Raw genomic sequence first — 8625 nt, forward strand, 5'->3', positions numbered from 1 at the left:
AAAGTGCCGCGTCCACGCATTTCGAAAATGGTCGGGGAGCTAGGGCTAGTCCAAACGGAAGCACCGTATATTGGTACACCGAATTCTCGAATGCAAACCTCAGGAATCACCTGTGACGCTTTACTATCTGGATATGAAAGTAAGCGTCCTTTAAATCCACTGAAGCAAACCAATCCCCGGGGCGAATTTGCGCCAGGATTTGCTTCAGAGTAGTCATCCTGAAGGCGCGCTTGTGAAGCGCTTTATTGACGGGTCTCAGATCCAGAATGGGGCGGAGACCCCCTCCCTTCTTCGGCACAACGAAGTAGCGGCTGTAGAATCCGCTCTCCCGCTCCCTCAGGGGAACCGGTTCTATAGCCTTCTTTTCGAGCAGGCTGCACACTTCTTGCCTCAGCACATGAGCGTTTTGGGGCAAAGTTAAAGACTGAATTACGCTGCGGAAGCGGGGTGGTCTGCGTTTGAACTGAAGTGTGTACCCGCGCCGAATTATATTCAACACCCACAGCGAAATGCCCGGAATAGCTTCCCACGCTGCCTGAAAACGACTGAGCGTGGGCTGATCTAAACCTGCAGTCATCGCCGCTGCGGTCATAGCCGCTATGCGAGGGCTGGGAATATTTATTGACCGTGACTCTGCGCTGCTCAAAGGCAGGGCGGGTAACACAGTGTGTGGTGCAAGAGGAGAAAAAAGCTCTGTTTGTGAAGTAGTGATCTGCTTTATTTTTGAACAAGAAACAACATTGACAACATTCACAAAACAACTGCACGCGTCGCTCGCAGAACGCTGAGGGACCAAGTGCATTAGAGCGCGCCGCTTGGACGCGGGGCAGACCTGGCGCTCTCTTCTCCTCTTGCCCGAGCGGTCAGGATGACTGCTTGGGCCTCGCAGGGGACGCGGTGGGCTTTCTGCACGGGCTCTTTTGCGTCCTCTTGCTACCTGCTCCCTGCCACTGGCCGCTACGGCCTCTAAAGGGCATCCGGTCCCGGGCGGAATCACGTGGCTCATAGCCTTCGCCTTCTTCTGCGTCTCGGAGTAACGCTCGTGACTTTCTCCACGGCGTCTCCGAACAGGCCTGCAGGGGAGATCGGTGCGTTCAGCAGCGTCTTCATATCGGCCTCCTGCACGTCCGACAGGGTGAGCCACAGATGTCTGTGGAGGACCACCAGGAACCCCATTGAATGGCCAATCGCTTGGGCCGAACGCTTTGTGGCCAGGAGCGCGAGGTCCGTGGCCGAACGGAGATCTCGGATGGCGTCAGCGTCGATAGAGGCGGCGTCATCCAGAGACTTGAGCTGCTTAGCATGCAGCACTTGGAGAACGTGCGCGTAACGTGAGAGTGCATGAGAGAGTGCGCGCCGATTGCGGGGCCACCCACGACTTCACCACATCCTCTTGCACCACACACTGTGTTACCTGCCCGGCCTTTGAGCAGCGCAGAGTCACGGTATTCAGAGTAAATATTCCCAGGCAGTGTTCCTTTTTTCGAAGCAGCCTGACGGCGGCTCGATTGGAGGAACCACGTATCCAGTTTGCTCTTTGAAGGTTCATCGGGAGCCTTCCACGAGAGGTCCAGTTCCTCGACGGCCTTCGAGAGTATACGGAAGAGTTCGTCCTGCAGGTCCGCCGGGGTCTCTTGCTCCGCGGCTGCCCGCGGTGCGGCCTGCTCCGCACCCCAGTCGTTCTCGGAGGCAGACAGAGACATGGAGTCGTCTTCCTCACTCGCCCCGAAAGAAACTAAGTCAGCGACCTCGCGAGGGGGCTGAAAGGTGGGGTCGGGAAAGCTCACCGGGGGACGAACCTCGACTCCGCGGTTGGGGGGGGCTACCAGCGGCTCAGTGGCGGCGGTAGACCCGATCCCCGCTGCTGCGCGAGCCTCTTCCCTCCTGGCTTTGAGAGCTCGAAGAGACATGTCCGCGCAGAGGTCGCAGGACCCTCCGTCCCTGAGGGCTGACTCAGCATGGGCAAGCCCCATACACGCGACGCGGAACAGATGCGTGTCTGGGGGCACGATGGGGCCCGAACACAGGTTGCAGATAGTTGCCATCGGATGCAGGAGACAGTGCAAGTATCTCGGCGCAACTTCAACGACGGCGAAATAATCCTAAAGTTGTTAGTGGAGTATCAGCTTTCTAGCACACGATTTGAGCGTGTAGAGAGAGATTCTGAAGGGAATTGACGCTGCACTTGCTTATTACTGCTACGAGGTTTCAGTATTTGCATATTTTGCGTCAATTGGCCAGCTCTGCTGGTGTTAGCCTATAAGATTTCAGCAGAAGTGAAGGATGAGAGGAGTTCCCATATACGACATCCGTAATGTCGAAGTTCCGTAGCCTTGATAGGGAACACTCAATATTTGTGATATATGACAGCACTTAGTGCGTCTGTCTCTGGCTCAGCGCCAGTCAACGCGCGAAAGCACGTTTGAATTTAGCAGTTGATCACGTGATGCACTGACCGTTCTAATCACACCGGTGTGATCGTACCATAGACTGTAAAAAAATATGGACGTAGTGTCCGTGACGTCGGCCGTAGGTTCTGAAGAGCGTTTTTGAAGCCTAAAGTGGACGGGGCCAACCGATCGCCATCTTGGCAGCGCGTCATCTCTCGTCACTCCAAGATAAAAGAAAATGGGCAAAGAGGCGGGACGTGGGTGGAGCTGAGGTGCTAATGCTATGCTACTGGCCTCGCGCTAAAGTGACAGCTGAATGTAGAAGTAAAGCCAATAGTTAAAGTTCATGTTTTTGCCCTTCGAAATACTATAATAATTAAAAGACGTAACTAAAAGTGAGACTGTGTATCGTGATGCATTATTATTCTGCTAGTTAAAAATGTATTATCATGCAGTAACTTACAATATTGCTCTGAGCTTGTGCGTGTGACAGTGATTCATGCGCATACATGTCAGTCAGCGCGGCATCGCACGTCAAGTTCGTAAAGAGTTTTATTCAGTTCAGTCGATTTTAAAATTGATTTTGGCGCTGGTTGTTCTCAGCGCTGGTTGTTCTCTCCATACTCGACAAAGACGGAATCCAAAGGCGTGGCCAAAGGTAGGCCTAAAATGCATGTATTAAATTTTATGAAATAATCCCGAAAAAGCACTAACACTGCAGAGATGGCAAGTACAGCAGCTGCTGGAATTAGCTGAGGGTGACGTTAACAGACAGACAAACGTCGACTAGCAGTTACAGCAGCCTCAGTCCACCTGTCACTCAAGTGGCCACGCCCTTAATTATGCAGAACTTTAAGGCTTAATATAATTTAAACGGATGAGTTGTAAAAAAAATTCACCCCCCTCACAGTTGTCATGAAGGGCAAAATTAGCTGTATAGACCAAAACCACTTTTTGCTCCAGGCTGTAAACATATTTTTTTCTGCTGTAAAGTTGGTGATTTTAACATGGGGGAGATACAGATATGACTCACTTTTGCAGCCTGCCTCAAGCGGCCAGTCGATGAATTGCAGTTTAATTCACTTCCGTGTTGGTTTCAAGAGAGAGACGGGGAGGTTGCCGCTTGGATTGTACGCTCCAGGGACCAGCCAAGACTGATCACACCGGTGTGATCGTATGTGCCAAAGGGTTTTAAAGGTCCCCTGACATGAAATTTTCACTTACTGAGGTTTTTAACATTAATATTAGTTCCCCTAGCCTGTATTTGGTCCCCTCGTGTCTAGAAATTTCAGTCGGTGTAAACCGCGTTTTGGCTCACTTTCTCTGCCTGTGAGAAAATTAGATCTCAGACAGGCTGATCTTGAATCTCCCCCGTATGACGTCATATGGGGGAAAGGTTACCTCCCCCTTCTCTGCTTTGCCCGCCCAGAGAATTTGACCCGCCCATGAGAAAATGAGCTAGGAAGTACGAACGCGCGTGCGATTTTAGTTTATCCTCGAGAGATATCATGGCGTGTGACCGATCGAAGCACAAAAGTTGAATAGAGAGATATAATGGCTTGCAAACGAGCAAAGCATGGCAGTTGATCAGTGTTCGGATGTACAAATAAACACAAAAGTATTTTTTAGTTCCTTCATCCGAGCCTCTGAAGAAACAATGGGTTAATTTTAATTTCTCTGGAAATGCGCCGACACAACTTCCCAAAGTTTTGGATGGTCCAAACATTTCACCGACGACTGTTTCCTCAACTTTGGCCAATACAGAGCTGGCCTCGATGAACGTCTGAAAATAAATCGATCGAGCTACCAAGCAACAATTCAAGTTCAAGTTCAGAAAGGTAGGCTAATCTTTCTCTCAAAATCGTTCAATACTGTTAAGTGTTAATGCATCAGTAAGTCAAGCCAGTGACTAAAATATCACCTTCACATCGTTTCTTTAAGTAGGATAAAAATAATCTTATTTCAATTGTGAACAAATTAATTTTTTCATAACAACTCGTTATGAAATCAATGACGCACGTGACTGCACAACGAAACTCTTACTGTATGTACAGGTCCTTCTCAAAAAATTAGCATATTGTGATAAAGTTCATTATTTTCCATAATGTAATGATAAAAATCAAACTTTCATATATTTTAGATTCATTGCACACCGACTGAAATATTTCAGGTATTTTATTGTTTTAATACTGATGATTTTGGCATACAGCTCATGAAACCCAAAAATTCCTATCTCAAAAAATTAGCATATCATGAAAAGGGTCTCTAAACGAGCTATTAACCTAATCATCTGAATCAACTAATTAACTCTAAACACCTGCAAAAGATTCCTGAGGCTTTTAAAAACTCCCAGCCTGTTTCATTACTCAAAACCGCAATCATGGGTAAGACTGCCGACCTGACTGATGTCCAGAAGGCCATCATTGACACCCTCAAGCAAGAGGGTAAGACACAGAAAGAAATTTCTGAACAAATAGGCTGTTCCCAGAGTGCTGTATCAAGGCACCTCAGTTGGAAATCTGTGGGAAGGAAAAAGTGTGGCAAAAAACGCTGCACAACGAGAAGAGGTGACCGGACCCTGAGGAAGATTGTGGAGAAGGACCGATTCCAGACCTTGGGAGACCTGCGGAAGCAGTGGACTGAGTCTGGAGTAGAAACATCCAGAGCCACCCTGCACAGGCGTGTGCAGGAAATGGGCTACAGGTGCCGCATTCCCCAGGTCAAGCCACTTTTGAACCAGAAACAGCAGCAAAAGCGCCTGACCTGGACTGTTGCTCAGTGGTCCAAAGTACTTGTTTTCGGATGAAAGCAAATTTTGCATGTCATTCGGAAATCAAGGTGCCAGAGTCTGGAGGAAGACTGGGGAGAAGGAAATGCCAAAATGCCTGAAGTCCAGTGTCAAGTACCCACAGTCAGTGATGGTCTGGGGTGCCATGTCAGCTGCTGGTGTTGGTCCACAGTGTTTTATCAAGGGCAGGGTCAATGCAGATAGCTATCAGGAGATTATGGAGCACTTCATGCTTCCATCTGCTGAAAAGCTTTATGGAGATGAAGATTTCATTTTTCAGCACGACCTGGCAAGTTTAATTTTTATAATTACATTATGGAAAATAATTAACTTTATCACAAAATGCTAATTTTTTGAGAAGGACCGTACATCATCGTGTTTGCATTGGTGAAAGCATTAGAGAGAGTGCAGAAACTGCGTTGCAATGATAAGATCTTCAGTCTCGTGATCTACAGACTGTCATTGCTTGCTCAATGCTCATCACAGCAACATTTTATGTGATGGGAATAGATCTAAATACTTTAAAAACTTCTCACGATTCGTTAATCTCAATAGCTGTATTAGTAAAAACATATACTAGCAGTAGTAAAGGTATTCGAGAGACTTTGACATGTAATACGTAGCTATTTCATATGCACGCATGTCAGCCAATCACAGCAGTGGCCGCGTTTACACTGAATCAGAGCCATATAGAGAGAGAGTTGCGACAACGGAAGTTCTAAATGCTCGGTTGTCACGTGATTCGCATAGACCTCAGATAGTTCTAGGAAGTGCTTCGGCGCCAATTCAAATCGAAGGAGTTAGAGAGCAGAACTGTGATTTTTGGTAGTTTGTAGTCAATAAATGCGTTGGTTTGCAATATGTATATAATACATTGACATTTGGATGTAGTATGTGTATGTAGTTACAGCAATATTGTTTTTAAAAGATAAAAATCGGCTAATATTTAATGTTTATTGTGGTCAACCAGCGTTGCCTGCCATTGTTAACATATTTTCTGGCTAACTTTACCTTGGTTACAGACCGTTTTGCAGTTGTTTTGAAGTATTTTTGTGTTCTTAAACTTGTATGTTATTTAAGGGTTATCATGTAATGTTCACTATGGTTTCACAAGGACAGGAGACTTGCAGGAAACATGTGATTGTCTTAAAAAGCCATTGCAAACAAGTAAAATGTAAAATTGCATTCATCTTAATGTTTACAATGCTTACTTATTACTATATAAATGAATACATAATATATTTAATTTTAAAACAAAGCATGATTATACACACACACATTATTTCCTAAGTGTCCAAGTACATTATTTTCTTAACATAATTTGTTAAATTCATGACATGCATTACTTTAATCTATAAAACCTATTTAGTTTAAATTAATTTTTAGTACATTTAGGTAATACATATTTAATGTTTTGTTATCTTAAACCCCCCAAAATGTCAGGTTGTGCAACTGTCCGCACAAATGAACAGACTAAAATACTCATTTAAATGGTGTTTTAAGAATAAAAAAATAAAAATGAAATTCTATGGCATCATTTTAACCGTTCATATAAACAAATTTTATACATTTGAGTAGATTTATAGCTGTTGAGATAATTGAAAACCTTTTTTCTAGCAATTTGCATGTCAGGGTGGCACAACTGCAAACATGGCTCTCTTATTATGGTAATTGCAGTGTGCATGATAAAGCATTGTCCAGAGGAGCCTTAATGATCCTTGTAGATCTCTATCAAATACTGGTAAAAACTGCTTTCAAGTAGGTTGGTATACTTTCAGGTGAATTTAAACACTTAGAAATGTTCACAACTGAAACTTGTTTAAATACATTGTTCATGACACAAAAATAAAAATCAGTTTTGAAAAGATTTTAAAAAAACATTTATTTGTTTATTTGTCAATGACCTATATATATATATATATAGACTTTTGCACTGATTTAGCACAATGGGATTTATAAATGTCTAATAAACTGCACGTCAAGCATGTTATTTGCCCTTTCCTCTATGTTGTTCTTGTACTGTCCGACACAGAGAGCAGAAAATATGCTCGAGTCAGGAGCAATTTGAATAGAACTAAACATTTTGTGCTAATCATACTTTGTGAAAAAGTGCAGATACACCTAAGACCAACACTGGGAAGTTTAATGTTTATTAAAAATAAGGAGCAAGTAAAGTCTTGCAAAATCCAAGGATCTGAGACTGAAGGTGAGGGTACAGCGTCAGTGCAGGAGTCTTCAGGATCCACTGAATCCCCTTTGTGCTTCTTGTGTTGAAAGAGATAAAGGAAACAAAAACGGGATAAATTATATAGTAGTTAGTATATAATACAGTTATGGTATTTATAATACCACGGCTTGCTGCCGTTTTAAGCATGGTTTTTAATCTCTCTTTATAAACTTCCATCTCCCTTTCCCATCAATACAAATCAGCTGCGCTGAGACATAATATAGACAGGTAATAGTCAACAGAAACACAATTAATAAAAAACTCCAACGTTTTTGCTTACTTAAATATGAAATCTAAAATAAGGATTTTTTCCCGTTATTGCACATTTTTGGTTTCATTCCATATTAAATGTGCAATAACGGTATTATTGCTCTCTAAATTAGTTGTTTTAGGGGACGTTATCAGGTAAAATAAAGGTAATTGGATAAAGTTAGTACCGCATAATAAACCACGAACAGCCGTTCTATTAATGCATGTTTACGTTATCCTTTGTTGTGTAATAAGAGGGAAAGACTTCTAAACAACATTTATTTACATATTCAAGCATGAATATGGAATGAAACCATATTAAATGTGTAATAACGGGGGGAAAAAATCCTTATTTTAGATTTCATATTTAAGCAAAAACGTCTGGGTGGAGTTTTTTATTAATTGTGTTTCTGTTGACTCATTTTATCAATTACAACTATCACACTCCCCAATGTTATATTTAACCCCTGTTTAGAAGTCTTTCCCTCTTATTACACAACAAAGGATAAACATGCATTAATAAAACGGGTTTAACCATTAATAGGCTGTTCGTGGTATGTTATGCGGTACTAACTTTATCCAATGACCTTTATTTTACCTGATAACGTCCCCTAAAACTACTAATTTAGTGAGCAATAATCAACTAGCATGCTTTAATACATAAGTTAATTTGATTCAGATGTACTGATAATATACAATCTTATTCTTTAAACGTCTTACCTTTTAAAAGTGCATCACAAACGGTCTGTTCCCTTTCGAGAGGTCTCTCCTATTGCGTAAGTAGCTTACGCTATGGGAAAACTCCTTTTCTCGAGAATATTGAAGTCTTTATGTAAAACGCATGGCAGCTGCACAGCAGACAGCAATGAGCGAAGGAGCTCGGTCATTGGCTGTGCTGCGGCAACTTGCTCGAACCAATGACGGGGCGACTCTGAATGCGCGACCAATGAGCACGCCTCGCGCCCGCGCGC

The 8625-nt window shown here is 43.4% G+C and overlaps 1 long non-coding RNA gene across 1 annotated transcript; it reads right to left on the minus strand.

Moving 5' to 3' along the window:
• Positions 1 to 7314: 7314 nt before the first annotated feature.
• Positions 7315 to 8406, minus strand: LOC143740703 (uncharacterized). The gene is made up of 2 exons (XR_013204879.1): positions 8375 to 8406; positions 7315 to 7442 (listed from the first exon to the last, which is right to left on the minus strand). It is a non-coding gene; the product is annotated as an uncharacterized LOC143740703 (long non-coding RNA).
• Between the last annotated feature and the right edge of the window lie 219 nt (positions 8407 to 8625).

This window comes from Siphateles boraxobius, unplaced genomic scaffold (genome assembly GCF_051911475.1).
Source record: "Siphateles boraxobius isolate OS27281-9 unplaced genomic scaffold, OSU_SipBor_1 18, whole genome shotgun sequence".
Taxonomy (NCBI): domain Eukaryota; kingdom Metazoa; phylum Chordata; class Actinopteri; order Cypriniformes; family Leuciscidae; genus Siphateles; species Siphateles boraxobius.